Consider the following 15,826-nt stretch of genomic DNA (forward strand, 5'->3'; position numbering starts at 1 on the left):
GGTAAATTCCAATCTGAGCTGGAAATGTTTGTTTCTTTGAAATGAATCCCAACACACAGGCTCTTGTAGTTAGAAAGGACACTAAAAGTAAACTTAATCCAAAGTAACTCTTTTACAGATGAGTTAATTGAAGTCACTCGATGATTGGTTTGGAACTTGTAACAACTTAGTTCTGACTCTGAGAAAACTAATCACTACTGAAATGACTTTTGGAGAAATTCAATATTGACCTAAAACATTACATTTATTCTTTTTTTTCCTAATACTCAATCCTTTTAAGAATCTCTTGAAAGCTACAAATTCTCTCCAGAGAAAAATGTACCCATCTTTGTACACATATAATGTAATATTCACCTTAAGTCTATCCGTATACTCCCACCACTGAGTTAAAAGAAAAGGTGGGGGGCATAAGAGGTGTCTTCAATGTCTCAAAGTAATCATCCACAAAGTATTACAAATTAATCAACTACAAGGTAAATATCACAGAAAATTCGAGAACTCTCATAGAAGATGAGATTGATTTAAGAAATCATAGGCTACCATTGTATGTGTAAGGCTGCCTTATTCAAAACCCATCACTGAAAAGAGAAGCATTCTCCTCCATTACCCCACAATAAACACCAATCAATCAATCAACACCAATCAATCAACAAACCAACAGAAAAAAACTATATTCTCTTAAAAGAAAAAAAAAATTGATACAAAAGATATCATAATACTCATTATTTTAGATATTTTATGCCAAAAAGTCACAAAAATAAATACCTATTTTAATAAAAATGTCCCCATTTACAAAAATGTGTATTACATATAATTCTTATATTTGAGAAAATTCAATTTGTCTGTTCTTTCTCCCAAAGGAGGCTTATATAACTTTAATCTATTAAAATGAAATTCATTTTTAGTAGCACATTAACCAGATGTTATGCTAAGCTATTTCTGCATAATTTAGAAACTAAATGAGCCCCTTATACATATGTTAGTGATTCAAGGCCAATTCTCTCAATGTTAATCAGAAGATATTATCATTGATAGAACCAAATGTTGCAACAAAAAACCTGAGGGTCAAAGTTGATCTTGACTTTAGTATTAGTGTGTGCTTGTGAGTGTTTAGGGACTGTTGACTTTCCATCTCCTTAAAAGGATGGTAAAGTAGCAAGAAGAGGTCATCTGTATTTGTGTGCTATATATACCAAGAATTAACCACAGTATATAGATCAGTGCTACCAAACAGAACACATTGCTTAATAAATCCTTATAAAGGAGCTGCATTGTGTATAACAGCACTTTAACCCTAGAATGGTTTTCCAAACATTGTTAAGTACATCCATTTTGTTAATTCATTACCCTCTTGAGATGAAAAATTTTAAATTTATTAAGGTAGTCTAAATGGTCTCTTATATTTTAAAAAAGTCATTCCTTTTAAATTTCTTGAGCACACACCCCTAAATATGCTCATATTTTATTAATTATGCATTATATACACGTACTCCTGTAGTGGGCAGAACCACCAACGCTGGAGCCAGATTGCTTAGATTTGAATTGCAGCTCTGCCACTTCCTAATTTTGTGACCTTCGGTAAGTTATTAAATCAATAGATGCCACTCTTAACCTCATCCTAAGAGATGGTTAATAACAGTACCTACTTCATACAGTCATTGTGAGGATTGAATTGTTTAATATTTGTTAAGTTTACAACAATGTTGTGTGTATATTAATAATATCACTCAATAAGTGAGGGATATTATTGTTATTATTATTGATATACTATTGCATTAAAAACCGTTCCCCAAATAGAAAAGAATAAAGGGGTTACTCACATACAGTCATGCACACATATTATATATACGTATATATAAATATATGTGTGTATATATGTGTGTGTGTATATATGTGTGTGTGTATATGTATATGTATACACATAAAGAGAAAAAGAAAGAGGGAGGAAAGAAGAAAGAGGAGAAGGAAGAGATGAAGGAGAAGGAGAAGGTCTAAAACTCTCTTTCCACAGTCAGTCTTATGTGCCTCCAAGGTGACTGCAACCCAGTCTGAAGACCACTACTCATAGTTCTAATCATTGTGTTGAAACGCATTTGTGCAATGTTATTGGTCCCAAGGTAACTGGTAAGTTACATACTTTTAATAATAATCAAAATAGCAACCTTTTGTGTATGAAGGTTTCTTCTAGAATTTTCTGACCTTGGTTCACTTTTGCCAATTACAAACCTTTTGCGCATCCTGGCCTCACTCCTTTGCCTCTCAAATTCTCTTAATCTTGCTGCTACAACCAAAGTTCCTGATAAATGTATTATTAAAATTCTCCAAATTTGAGAAAATCCCATATTTTTTTATTATGACTTTGAAGTGGCCACTATAGTTGTAGTGAACCAAGATTCCCTGGATCTGTTTTCAACCATATATTTGAAGAGTCAGATCTACTTGATCTTCTGCCACAGTACAGTCCCCAGTTGTCTCTCCAAGGAGGAGAAAGTGCCATAAACTTTTCATGTGGGCATGAATATGTGGATACTTAACTTTGACAGCTCTGTTCTTCCCCAGCATGCTTTGTCATTGGATAAATTGAGAATTTAGGCAATATTAAGAGATCCGTGCCTGCCTGCACATCCCCTCAGTTTAGCCCAATATTACTCAACTGAATTTTTAAAAATCATTTAAAATTTTGGATTTATACAAAAATATCTATTATGTGTCAGATACTATTAGCTGTTAAGAATACAATGGTGACGGAAATGATCTAGTCTTTCATATCAAAAAGTATAGAAAAGACTCTCTCTTGCTTGTATTTCAGTCCATTCTCTAGTGGGAGTGAGAATGAGTGCAATGTAGTGCATACAATGGGAAAAAAGAAAATCTGATTGTTCATCCTACTTTGTGTGCCTTGGGACGAAAACCATTAAAATTGCAGCTTTATCCTCGTTTTAAGAACCATAAATTTGGATTATAGTATCTTGGTTCCTGGACTAATTGATTTTCTTGACTTGAATTATGACCTTGATTTCTAAGATTTTTATTTTAGAGCTTATTGCTTGGAATAGCTTTGTTCCTTCTATGTCTCTGGTATCTTTTCGATTACTTGATAATGAGAATTGTAAAACAGGCTGTATTTTACTTTACACTTGGCTTCAAGGAAGGTTGGAACTAAATTTACAACTCAGCTACAGCAAATACCCTGAACATTATGACCTTATTATCAGTACAATTTTCGGCTGCCCTCCACTTGCATCCTTATCACCACACCCCAAATCACACCTTGTATTACAATTTGTGTTTCCTCTGGACCTATTATGCTTTTATTTGTAGTTAAGATTTTATTTTTGATAGTTCGATTTAATTTTTCATAGTTTGATTAATATGTGTCTTGGTGTGTTTCTCCTTGGATTTATCCTGTATGGGACTCTGTGCACTTCCTGGACTTGATTGACTATTTCTTTTCCCATATTAGGGAGGTTTTCAACTATAAGCTCTTCAAATATTTTCTCAGTCCCCTTCTTTTTCTCTTCTTCTTCTGGGACCCCTATAATTCAAATGTTGGTGCATTTGATGTTGTCCCAAAGGTCTCTAAGACTGTCCTCAATTCTTTTCATCCTTTTTTCTTTATTCTGCTCTGCAGTAGTTATTTCCAGTATTTTATCTTACAGGTCACTTATCTGTTCTTCTGCCTCAGTTATTCTACTATTGATTACTTATAGAGAATTTTAAATTTCATTTATTTTGTTGTTCATCACTATTTGTTTGCTCTTTAGTTCTTCTAGGTCCTTGTTAAACATTTCTTGTATCTTCTCCATTCTATTTCCAAGATATTGGATCATCTTTACTATCATTACTCTGAATTCTTTTTCAGGTAGACTGCCTATTTCCCCTTCATTTGTTTGGTCTGGTGGGTTTTTACCTTTCTCCTTCATCTGCTGCATATTTCTCTGTCTTCTATTTTGTTTAACTTACTGTGTTTGGGGGTCTCCTTTTCTCAGGCTGCAGGTTTGTAGTTCCCATTTTTTTTGGTGTCTGCCCCAGTGGGTGAGGTTGGTTCAGTGGCTTGTGTAGGCTTCCTGGTTGAGGGGACTGGTGCCTGTGTTCTGTTGGATAAGGCTGGATCTTGTCTTTCTGGTGGGCAGGGCCATGTCGGGTGGTGTGTTTTGGGGTGTGTGTGAACTTAGTATGATTTTAGGCAGCCTCTCTGCTAATGGGTGGGGTTGTGTTCCTGTCTTGTTAGTTTTTTGGCATAGGGTGTCCAGCACTGTAGCTTGCTGGTCGTTGAGTGGAGGTGGGTCTTAGCATTGAGATGGGGATTTCTGGGAGAGCTTTAGCCATTTGATATTACATGGAGCCGGGAGGTCTCTGGTGGACCAATATCCTGGACTTGGCTCTCCCACCTCAGAGGCCCTGGCCTGACACCCAGCCAGAGCACCATGACCCTGTCAGCCACACAGCTCAGAAGAAAAGGGAGAGAAAAAGAAAGAAAGAAAGAAAGAAAAGAAAGAAAGAAAGAAAGAAAGAAAGAAAGAAAGAAAGAAAGAAAGAAGGGAAGGAAGGAAAAGTTATTAACATAAAAAATAAAAAATTATTAAAAATTAAAAAATTAAAAATAAAAAAAAAAGAAAAGAACATCCTAACCAAAAAAGAAGTCCACCAATGATAACAGGTGCTAAAAACGATACTAAAAAAATAAAAATAAAACAGACAGACAGAACCCTAGGACAAATGGTAAAAGCAAAGCTATACAGACAAAATCACACAAAGAGGCCTACACATACACAGTCACAAAAAGAGAAAAAGGAAAAATTATATATATATATCTATATATTAAAAAAAAAGAGGAAGAGATCAACCAAATCAATAAACAAATCTACCAATGATAATAAACTCTAAATACTAAACTAAGAAAAACATAAAACCAGAAATAAATTAGATGCAGAAAGCAAACCCCAAGTCTACAGTTGCTCCGAAAGTCCACCGCCTCAATTTTCAGATGATTCGTTGTCTATTCAGGTGTTCCACAGATGCAGGTACAACAAGTTGATTGTGGGGATTTAATCCGCTGCTCCTGAGGCTGCACAGAGAGATTTCCCTTTCTCTTCTTTGTTTGCACAGCTCCTGGGGTTCAGCTTTGGATTTGGACCCGCCTCTGCGTGTAGGTTGCCTGAGGGCGTCTGTTCTTTGCTCAGACAGGACAGGGTTAAAGGAGCAGCTGATTAGGGGGCTCTGGCTCACTCAGGCCAGGGGGAGGGAGGGGTACGGAACGCGGGGCGAGCCTGCGGCAGTGGAGGCCAGCACGACGTTGTAACAGCCTGAGGCACGCTGTGTGTTCTCCCGGGGAATTGTCCCTGGATCATGGGACCCTGGCGGTGGCACGCTGCACAGGCTCCCGTGAAGGGAGGTGTGGATAGTGACCTGTGCTTGCACACAGGCTTCTCGGTGGCTGCAGCAGCAGCCTTAGCATTTCATGCCCAACTCTGGTGTCCGCGCTGATAGCCCCAGCTCACAACCATCTCTGGAGCTCGTTTAGGCAGTGCTCTGAATCCCCTCTCCTTGTGCACCCCGAAACAATGGTCTCTTGCCTCTTAGGCAGATTCAGACTTTTTCCCAGACTCCCTCCCAGCTAGCTGTGGCGCACTATCCCCCTTCAGGCTGTGTTCACGCAGCCAACCCTAGTCCTCTCCCTGGGATTTGACCTCCGAAGCCCGAGCCTCAGCTCCCAGCCCCCACCCGTCCTGGTGGGTGAGCAGACAAGCCTCTTGGGCTGGTGAGTGCTGGTCATCACCAATCCTCTCTGCGGGAATCTCTCTGCTTTGCCCTCTGCACCATTGTTGCTGCGCTCTCCTCCGTGGCTCCAAAGCTTCCCCCCCCCCCCCGCTGCCATCTCCCGTCTCTGCCAGTGAAGGGGCTTCCTAGTGTGTGGAAACTTTTCCTCTTTCACAGCTCCCTCCCAGAGGTGCAGATCCCTTCCCTATTCTTTTGTCTCTGTTTTTTCTTTTTTTCTTTTGTCCTACCCAGGTACAAGTGGGGAGTTTCTTGCCTTTTGGGAAGTCTGAGGTCTCCTGCCAGCGTTCAGTAGGTGTTCTGTAGGAGTTGTTCCACATGTGGATGTATTTCTGATGTATTTGTGGGGAGGAAGGTGATCTCCACGTCTTACTCCTCCACCATCTTGAAGGTCTCCTCCCAACTTATTGTTTAGGCATGTCTTTTTATGTTGATGCAGAAGTGATATAGAAAAATCCAAATGCAAGCCCTTTTAAAAGTGTCTGCAGACCTATCACTTGCCAAGGTAAGTGGCCAATTTCAGGAGCAATAGGAAGGGAAACATACATAAGCTCTCGATAGGAAGAAAGTCCTCAATCATATGCAAAGGGATGGTTCCAGAAAGGGATGAAAAATTGCTTCTATCAATTAACTCTACTACGTTCTGCTACATTCTTGCTACTACATTGGTTTTGCAGCTTGATTTTCTTCATAGCACTTACTGCTACCTTGTATTATCTTTTCATATTTATATGTGGTTTTCTGCATTTCCAACTGTAATGAAAGCTCCATGAAGGGAGGGAATTGTCTTCCTTATCGTTATAACTCTAGTGCACAGAAAAGTAATTGTTTTATATTAAACACTAAGTGAACATTTGTTCAACAAGGGAAATAGTAAATTCATTCTGCTAATACATAGTAACATTCACAAAACACATCTTTAACTTAGGTTTGGATTTTGACACCAGGTATATAAACCAGGTTTCGATTTTGACACCAGGTATATAAACCATAACTAAAGGCTGGCTCTGTTCCTAATCTCTGACAGGAAAAGTGACAGTTCAAAGACAAATTAGTTGTAGATAAGGGCAAAAAGATAAAAGAGAAGCATAAATTAAGAAGACAAATTAAATAGCTTACCTTCTCACCTATTTCTCCTGGACTTTTCTGTAGCCTCTCATACTGTGGACACAACTGCCTCATGGACATTCTTTTGTCCACTATCACTGGGGATACCTCACTCTCTTGATCTTCTTATGTGTCTGCCCACTTATTCATTGGCTCCTCACCCTACTCACTTTCACAATAGTTTCTGCTCTGATTTTCTTTGTACCTTCTTTTTGGTGACCGCATTCATACACATAGTTTAGCTATGCTTTTCATAACACATTTATTAATTTTCCATCTAATAACACATTTTTATTCCTGAATCCCGGGCATTCACTTCTGACAGAAAGCTGGTTAGCTGCACCCGCAAAAAAACCCGCCTGCACCCTAAGTTTCAAGCCCAAGCTTGTCTCAATTCCACAGTTCTTTATAATGGTCATTATTTCCCTAGCTTTCCGCCTTCACCCACATGGCCCCTCATTTACACCAACAGTACATCAATCACTGAGCTCTGCAAATTCCAGCACTGCCATATCTTCGATGGTTGTTTCCTTCTTACAATTTGTTCTGCCTCCTCAGTTAAAATCTCTCATATACACAACAAAATGGTGCCCTAATTGTCAGACTTCTTCCCTCGCTCTCAGATCCAGCATTTCTTAAGCACAACTCCAGTCTTGAGACTTAAGATTACAAAACACTGAAAGCTTCCTAATCTTTAGTGAGAACATAACAAATTTCTCAAACTGTCGTTTAAATCCCTCTGGAATCTCCCTTCTTGTTTCTCTATGACTACTTCTACTATCTTTATTTGGAAGGGAGTAAGAAAGGGAGTTTCCAGTTTGTGATAGTGTTCCTTTCTTAATTGAGGTGCTAGTTATGCATGTGTTAAGTTTGGACAATGCACCCATCTGCACATCTATGCAGTGTGCACTCTTCATATGTACATTACACTCCATTAAATGGTTAAATTAAGAGTGATCATAGAGAAGATGAAAGGGAATGTGCTAGTTAAGGCATTTCTAGCTTCTTATATTGCTCAGAAAGAAACTAAAACTATGGTTTATATATTTAGCTCTAATTAAGACACTCATGCCTTTTACATATTTTATATTTATTCCTTAAGAAAAAGGAAGAAAATGTGTAAGTTCCAAAATACTGTGCTCACTTCAAATGAGCAAAAACTACAGTTTGATGAAATAGCTGCTCACCTTTTTCTGTCATATTTACATGATGTTTTAACCCTTTTTAGTTGTGTACCTCCTAAGAATGTTGTATCTGCACTTAAAATATCTTAAATAAATCAAAACATGAGAACACTTTAACATACCAGAATACTTTTCAACATCTATCTGAAGAATCAATCATAGCTCAGTTTCCTGATACGTATCAGTAATTTTAACCTCTAGTTAAAAGAATCAACCTTGACTTGAGTTTCCTCCATATTCAATTATTTATTGGGTAGTACCCTATGAAACATCTTTATCGTGGAAATCTTACTTACCCAGAGGTTACCCAAGCTATCAGTATTTACTGCATTTTTCTGTTACTTTATACTTTTTTTTAAAAAATAGCACATTTGACTCTCATAACAACTTTGCCAGGAAAGGTTCACGTTTCACATTGATTTAATCATTTGTGGATAATGAACCTAAAACACAGAGAAGTGAGGCAACTTAGACTCATAGGACCTGAGAGGTATGAAATTCTAACTCTTTCTGCCACAGCCATTACCTAACAGATTAGAAAAAAAAAAAATTTATTATTGAATACACAAATGAACACATGAATTAATAAATGAACAGCAATAAACATTAGTCCTGATTAAATCTGGAAGGACTCAACAGATGTTCTAAAAACAGAGCCATCATGTTAAATGACTTTCTAGTGTTCATACAACTCTTTTAATAGCAGAGCTGAAGCAAGGTTAAAATCTTCTGATCTCCATTGCCCATGATTGTTTCATAGACAGTGGCTGATTTGCACCCAGATCATTGTGGGGAATTTGTACATTCATTTAAAGAGTTAAAGGTAAAATTAATTCTGCCATATGTTGATTTCCATTTTGTAGAAAGCTAGGAGTTAGGGTTATGGATGACTTACTCCCAGACAAATTGTATTTTTCTGCCATGACTCAAAAAACAAACTGTTATCTCTCCTAAACTAAAAGCTACCATTCTAACATTTCTCTCCTAGCTACCACATTGGTTCTTGATGTACCATTCACATTATATAAGATGTATGCCTGCAGCACAAGAAAATTTAATGTGTGAATTTAAAATTTGTTTATAATATTTAGTATATGGTATAATAGCTTATAAGATACACATGTTCTGCAGCACAACACCACAGTTTTATTCTAGTTTGAATTCAGATTTTGCTTATAATATTTAAAATAGAGAACAACATGAAAAACTCTTCATAAGCATCTGATTTAAAACAATCTCAGTACATTTCTCCTTAATTTACTGGGCGCCTTCTATATGCCAATCACTGTTGAAGGAAATAGAGAAAACTTGCCCAAAAAAGTACCTGCCCACATATACACTATGTCCTATGGGAGAAAATTGCACAATAAACACACAAATATTTTTGATAATGCAGAGTGGTAGTGAGTTCTATAAAAGACATCAACTAAAGAAATGTGATAGATGATGTCTGATAGACTGGAAAGCAACAAGCAGTGGTGAGACAGCTACGTGAATTACATCAGCAAGAGTATTCCAGGCAGGAGAATAAGAGGCTCTGAGATGGGAGTGAGATTGTTGTATTTGAGGGTCAGGAAAAAAATGGATAATATGGTCAAGACATAGGAGGTGGGTAAAAGATGACATTATAGAATTTGTTGGGGTCTGATTATACAGGATGTTTTGGTAAGGAGTTTGCATTTTATCTTAATATTATTTAATTTACTTAATTCCTTATTTAATTATTTAATTTTTATTTAAATTATTTATTTTAATTATTTAATGCCATTTAATATTAATTGCTAATCAGGTTGGAAGGATTTGTTGTTTTGATGTGGGAGAGGGTGGCCGTTCCAAAGGTAAGCCTGCCCTTGGAAAGGGAGAAGGTTTTAAGATCCAGGGTAAATTACATTGTATAGAGTTTACAGTACATATCATCAGATGGCATTTGGTACTAGTGAATCTCAAGGTAAACACTGACCTATGGATTCAAAACAATTGTACCAAACAGTATAAAATGAACATTTTATTATGTTACGTTGTACAACAGATGTTCAAATCCTGCTATAGGAACTGGGTAAGCCAAGACTGAGTAGTGCATGCTGTCTGTTTTCAACATCTGAAAGCAATGATATCTTGTTATTTTTCCTTAATCTATGCTTAAGATAGATCAATTAAGGGAAACTATACCTTAGGACTGTTATAGATCCAACTTTTTGATATGTGATGTGATAAGAAGAGTCAAGATTTGAATAAAAAGAATATGTGGTCCTTGGACAAAAATAATCATTGCTGCTCCCTGACTGATCTGATATTTCATGTCTGCATTTCCAACCACATAGGCTTTGGATCCTGTCCAGGACATGCTGGACTCTATCACATTGACTCTATCCCTAATATCCCACGGCAATATGCAAAACAGAGAACATGTTTACATTGCTCAGTGCCAGCTGGCTGAGTTCACTCCTGGCACAGCAATCTGTGACTTTCTGGCCCGCTGTGAAAGAGAAGGGAGGGGTGAGTCAAAGTGATACCCACAGAAACAGTAATTCAATCTATTTGTTTTAATGTTTCTTTGCTAATGAAATAGCATATAACTTTCTTTCACTGCCATAAAGAGAAAAGAAAAAAATATATATATATATATCATGTCTGTTGAATCATTCATCGAGAAAACAATCTGATGAGTCCTTCTATGTGTCAGAAACTGAGGCACATGATGATTTTACAACGTTGAACAAGATAGACAAATTGCATGACTGTATTTATGTCTATTAATAGAAAATACATTAATGATTATAAACATAAAAAGGTGTGAAGGTAATTTGAAAAGCAATCAGTTTCTATGTGCTCTTCATTCAGTTTAGCATTCTCCCTAGCATGTTTCACCACTCTTCTATCCCAGCTTTTTTAGATGCTTATACTGCTTTAGACAACATGACAAGGCAAAGTCAGTGCGAAGTAAAAGGATATCTGTCCAATTTTTAATGCATGCCTAGTGACAAAAGAAGCTGCTTCTATTGTTACAGCTGTTCTTAAAGATTTTTTAAAAATTGTATGCCAAACCTGATTAGAAAACATAGTACTAGTACTAGGGACTGGGGATAACCTCTGTTATGATTTCAATCCTCAAGAAGTTTGTTGCTTAAATGGAGGATTTATTAAAAGGTGCTAATAGAGGGTGTTTTAAAAGTTTATCCCTGGTACATTTTAAAGAGGGCTACAATTTGTTTGGTACTTTATTTTATCAAGCAGAGAAAATAGCCCTATGGTCTCACTGATGCAGTGGGTGCAGTAATGGGGTCATTTCTTTGTCCCAAGTTGTGCACAGGACTTAGTTCAAGGAACTAAGAGCCTCCTGCATCTCTCCCTTATCCCAAGGCCCCAACTTCTATGCCTGAATGAGTGCTAATGAGCCATTCAAATTGTTCCCAAACTCATGAGTTTTCCCCTGTTGCCTTACGTCCCTCTTTATTTGGCACCTAGGGCTTCATTTTCTTTCATTTGGAATTAGATTTATATTTTGGTTATATTTTATCAGCATTTTGAAATTAATAGCGGGAGCTGGGCAAGAGAGAAAATCATAAGGGATTGTCTACATTAGTTCATTCTGCTTTGTTGTCTTACTCAGAACTTACCCATGTGAAAACTCTGAGCCATGGACTTTCATATATAAAATTCTAATCATCATGTCAGATTTATAGCTGTCTGAAAGGAGCAAATAAATTGTTGATGTGAAGATTCTTAGAATATTATTAATTTTTATGTAAAAATGAGTTAATGTTAATAATTGCTATTAGTTACTATTATAACATCAGATTAACTCCTGTCCTCCAGTAAGACTCAGAGGAAGTGGGAGTTAATAAATATCAGAGTTTGATCGAGATAACAATATCCTAATACATAAGAAAATTGAGTAGTGTTTTGGATAATCCGAATAAGAAAACATACATTGCCAAGGGGGGCATTCTTACTAAGGTAGGCTGCTTTTAACAGAAAGTCAGCAGATTTTTTATTAGTTTATCTGAATCTTTCTTATTACAAACTGATATAATTATCACCTAATTAGTATGTTTCTCATTAGAAAATAATTAATTTCTCTACATTCATTCAACAAAGTGTTTCTTAATCCACAATATAGTCTAGAAACTAGGTGTTCATTGGATTAGTAGTGAGAATGTTATGGTACAAAACTGGATAAGGTAACTATTCTCTCCATTAGGGATTTAAAAATAAATAGAGAAATCTGGCAAATTCAAGTGTAATTTGAAAGAAAGAATAATAACTTTAGAATAGAGAATATCAGAGGAAACTTGAATTAAATATGATGGTCAAGTAGGCAACACTGAGGAGGTAAAAATATACCTGAGACCTGAAGCCTGAGAAGGAGGTGGGCAAGAGTGATGTCAAATAGGCAACTGGATACAAGGGTCTTGGATTCTGGGTAGAAGTCTGGTGGGAGATGTACATTTGTTTCTATGTAAAAGATGGGCAGTGGAGATTCTAGTTGTAGATGAGATAGCTCAGAGAGCAGGAGTATAGTCTGAGAGGGTACAGTGGTCCAGGGCAGAGTTTTCAGGACCTGCTGCATTTAAAGTCCAAGAAGAAGATGAGCCAGAGGACTAGGAACACCAGAAGAGTGAGTCCTAGAAGACTTATGAAGAGACTAGTTCATGGGGAGAGTGGTGAATGATGGTGAAACTTGCTGACAGGACAGTTAAGAGGTGGTCCAATGACGGATTTGAGAAAAATGGATGTCTCTGATAACCTATGGAGGAACTGCTTAAATGAAGCCTTTAGTCTACGGTCATCTTTTTGAAAATCTAAATCTTTGCTTAACAACATCCAAGCAGCTATCTAAGCCAATATTATCTCTCTGTACATTTATAACCAGTTTTAGACACCAAAGATAGCCACTCATTGTGATGCTTAGGATTTGAAAATTTTCTTTCAAGAGTAGCATATTGGAGGTTGAGTGTAGATTAAGCTGAGAGTTAAAATCCCCTGTGGGGCACAGTCTAAGGGGATACCCGTAGCTTCATGTGTTTACCTCCAGGAACTCTCCCTGCATCTTCCCAGGTCCTATAATATATAAAAAAAGTTATAAGACTTCTTAGAAGATTTAGAACCTCTTAGATGTCTTGGAAGAATTAGGACTTCTTTGAAGGCAGTATATCTTTGCTTATCCATGGCCATTGTGCATTTCTCTTAAATTTATGTCTTCATTTCCATTGTGATTGCTGTAGTCTGAGATCTGGTCTTGATCATCAATCATTTAGCCTAGTGCCACAGCCTCTGACTTTCTCTCCTTTCTCCTGATCTCTTTGCTCCTCATAATCAACTTGGCCACACTGCTGGCTTCTACTACCTAAGTCACTAATCTGTATTACATAATTTCTCAATCCAGAAAGTACCTTCAGGTCCTCAGCAACTACAGTATCAAGTCTAAATATGATTTGTTACAATCTGCCTCTAATCTACCCTTCTAGTTCATAATTGCTTACTTTCAGTCCCATTTACTGTTTTCCCCATTCACACCTAAGTACAAGTTAACAACTTTCACGTGAGGGACCTCAATTCATTTTGTTCTCTCAACTTGGAACATCCAAAACAGAGTAAATTAATTTCTAGAAGACATTCACTTGCAGAGCAAGTTCATTATAAATCCGTTTTCACAGAGAATGCTCCTCCTCAATCACCAAATTTAATTGTCCAGGAACTGCTGTTGTGCCATCTTGATAGCCTGAGGGAGATTCTCCACGAGTTTTAATTTATGCAGTCTGCATTTATGTTAATATTTATGAACTAACCTTTATAGGTTTAAAATTGAATTTCTATTGCATGAGCATTCCTTATTACTTATGTTCGCTTGTTCACTGAATCTCTCAAAAAAGTCCAACTGCCTTTGTATTTTACATATTAGCACAGAAAATATGTTTTATCCCTTTAAAAACCCAATAATATAACGGTAGCTAAATATAAATTAAAATAATTATTTGCTGGAAACTTACAATGTGGAAAGTACTATTCTAATCACTTTGCATGAATAAACTCGTTTAAAACTTATAACAATATGTTCTATTATTATCCTCATTTTACAAATGAGAACACTAAAGCACAGAGAAAAAGTATCTTGAGAAATATTATAAAAAATAACGAAATATTGAATCTTGGATTCCAATTCAGGTTACCTGGTTCCAAATTCTGCAAATGATGAATTCTCAAACATGACTTCCTCATCTATATTAGGAAAGAGGGAAATCATTTTTTTTAGAGAGAAATAGCTCTCTTTATATTCTCTTTTTTTAAAAGGACTCAAATGCATTTTGTATTAAATTATATACAATTTAGGGGTGCTTTAAAATTATGGCACAGAAGGACTGAGCCGGAGCCATCCAGCGAAGCTGCTCCCTGACCCTCGGAAACGGTGTGAGATCATAAATGTTTACTGTTTTTAGCATCTATGTTTTGGAGTGATTTGTTATGTAGCTGTAGATAATTGAGAAACCTTGTCAAAGGCAGATCCTCTTGACAATCCGCAGCTGAAGGCGTAGGCTGCAGCGCTTTAACAAGATCCAGGTGATGCCAGTGGGCCTGCACGTGGTCCACGAGGAGGAGGAGGAGTCGGGCTCCTGCCCCCACTGCAATGAGAGGCAGTCATACAAAACTGCGGAGTCGGCAGCCTCAGAGCCGTAGGAGGGGTCAGAGCAGCCGGTCTGTGAGGACGGCGAGGACAGCCCAGCACAGAGGTGGTGACCAACCACGAGTACCAAGCCGGATGGCGGAAGGATGCATGGCGGACTCCTGAAGGTGCTGTCAGCCCGGAGCTTCCCGGTGAGTTCTGGTTCCATTTAATTCAGAGTTTGCTCAGTGGGTTCCGGAAGGTTCTGTGAGTTCTGGTTCCGTTTAATTCTGCTTGCTCTGTGGGCTCTGGAAGGTTTTGTGAGTTTACTCAGTGGGTTCCGGAAGGTTCTGTAAGTTCTGTTTCCACTTAATTCAGAGTTTGCTCTGTGGACTCTGGAAGGTTCTGTGAGTTCTGGTTCTGTTTAATTCGGAGTTTGCTCAGTGGGCTGTGGAAGGTTCTGTGAGTTCTGGTTCCACTTAATTCTCCAAAGTCACCTTATATTCTGGACATATTTCTTCTTTCTGATGCTCTGTTAAAAGCTAGGTTGATTTCCTTAAATACACATTATTTTCAGAAGAATTTAATAAACAAGCACAGGCATGCTAATTAAAACAATTATATGTATTTATTTTACATATATATTAAATTAGCAAATATTTTGAAATGGACCATCCGGTTTGGCTAGGCTCTACTCCTTCCTCTCTGAGCTGGGTTAGGTGTCCCTCTTGTGGTTTCCCAGTGTAAACTTGTACCACAGCTCTTCCGCAGTTTTCTTATGTGGGGTTTACAGGTTTGATTACTTGTATCAACAGACCTCTTTGCTTCCTAGCAAAGCAAATTATTCTGAACAAGTTAAACCAAGGGAGTTTATTGACCGAACATCAGGATTTTACAGTATCAAGGAGAAGACAGGAGAGACCAGCTTGGGAATGGACTGGAATAAAGGCTGTTCCAGAAAACTGGGAGGCAAGACTAGAAATAAAAGGAAAAAAAAATCTTGTAGCCAGAGAATCAGGGCAATGCCCCCTACTAGAATGAATGTACCCAACCGTTTATAGATGTTCTATACTCTGTTCAATATTCAAATTCCTGGGAGGGAGTGTCCGATTAACTTACCTTGGTATACCTGCCCATAAGTTGGGTAAGGTAGGGC

General features: G+C 37.5%; 1 pseudogene; it reads right to left on the reverse strand.

Moving 5' to 3' along the window:
- LOC132370192 (small ribosomal subunit protein uS2-like) overlaps positions 1–2,237 on the reverse strand; it is a 30,828-nt pseudogene extending 28,591 nt beyond the window's left edge.
- Positions 2,238–15,826: the final 13,589 nt, after the last annotated feature.

Source organism: Balaenoptera ricei, chromosome 8 (assembly GCF_028023285.1).
Source record: "Balaenoptera ricei isolate mBalRic1 chromosome 8, mBalRic1.hap2, whole genome shotgun sequence".
Lineage (NCBI taxonomy): Eukaryota > Metazoa > Chordata > Mammalia > Artiodactyla > Balaenopteridae > Balaenoptera > Balaenoptera ricei.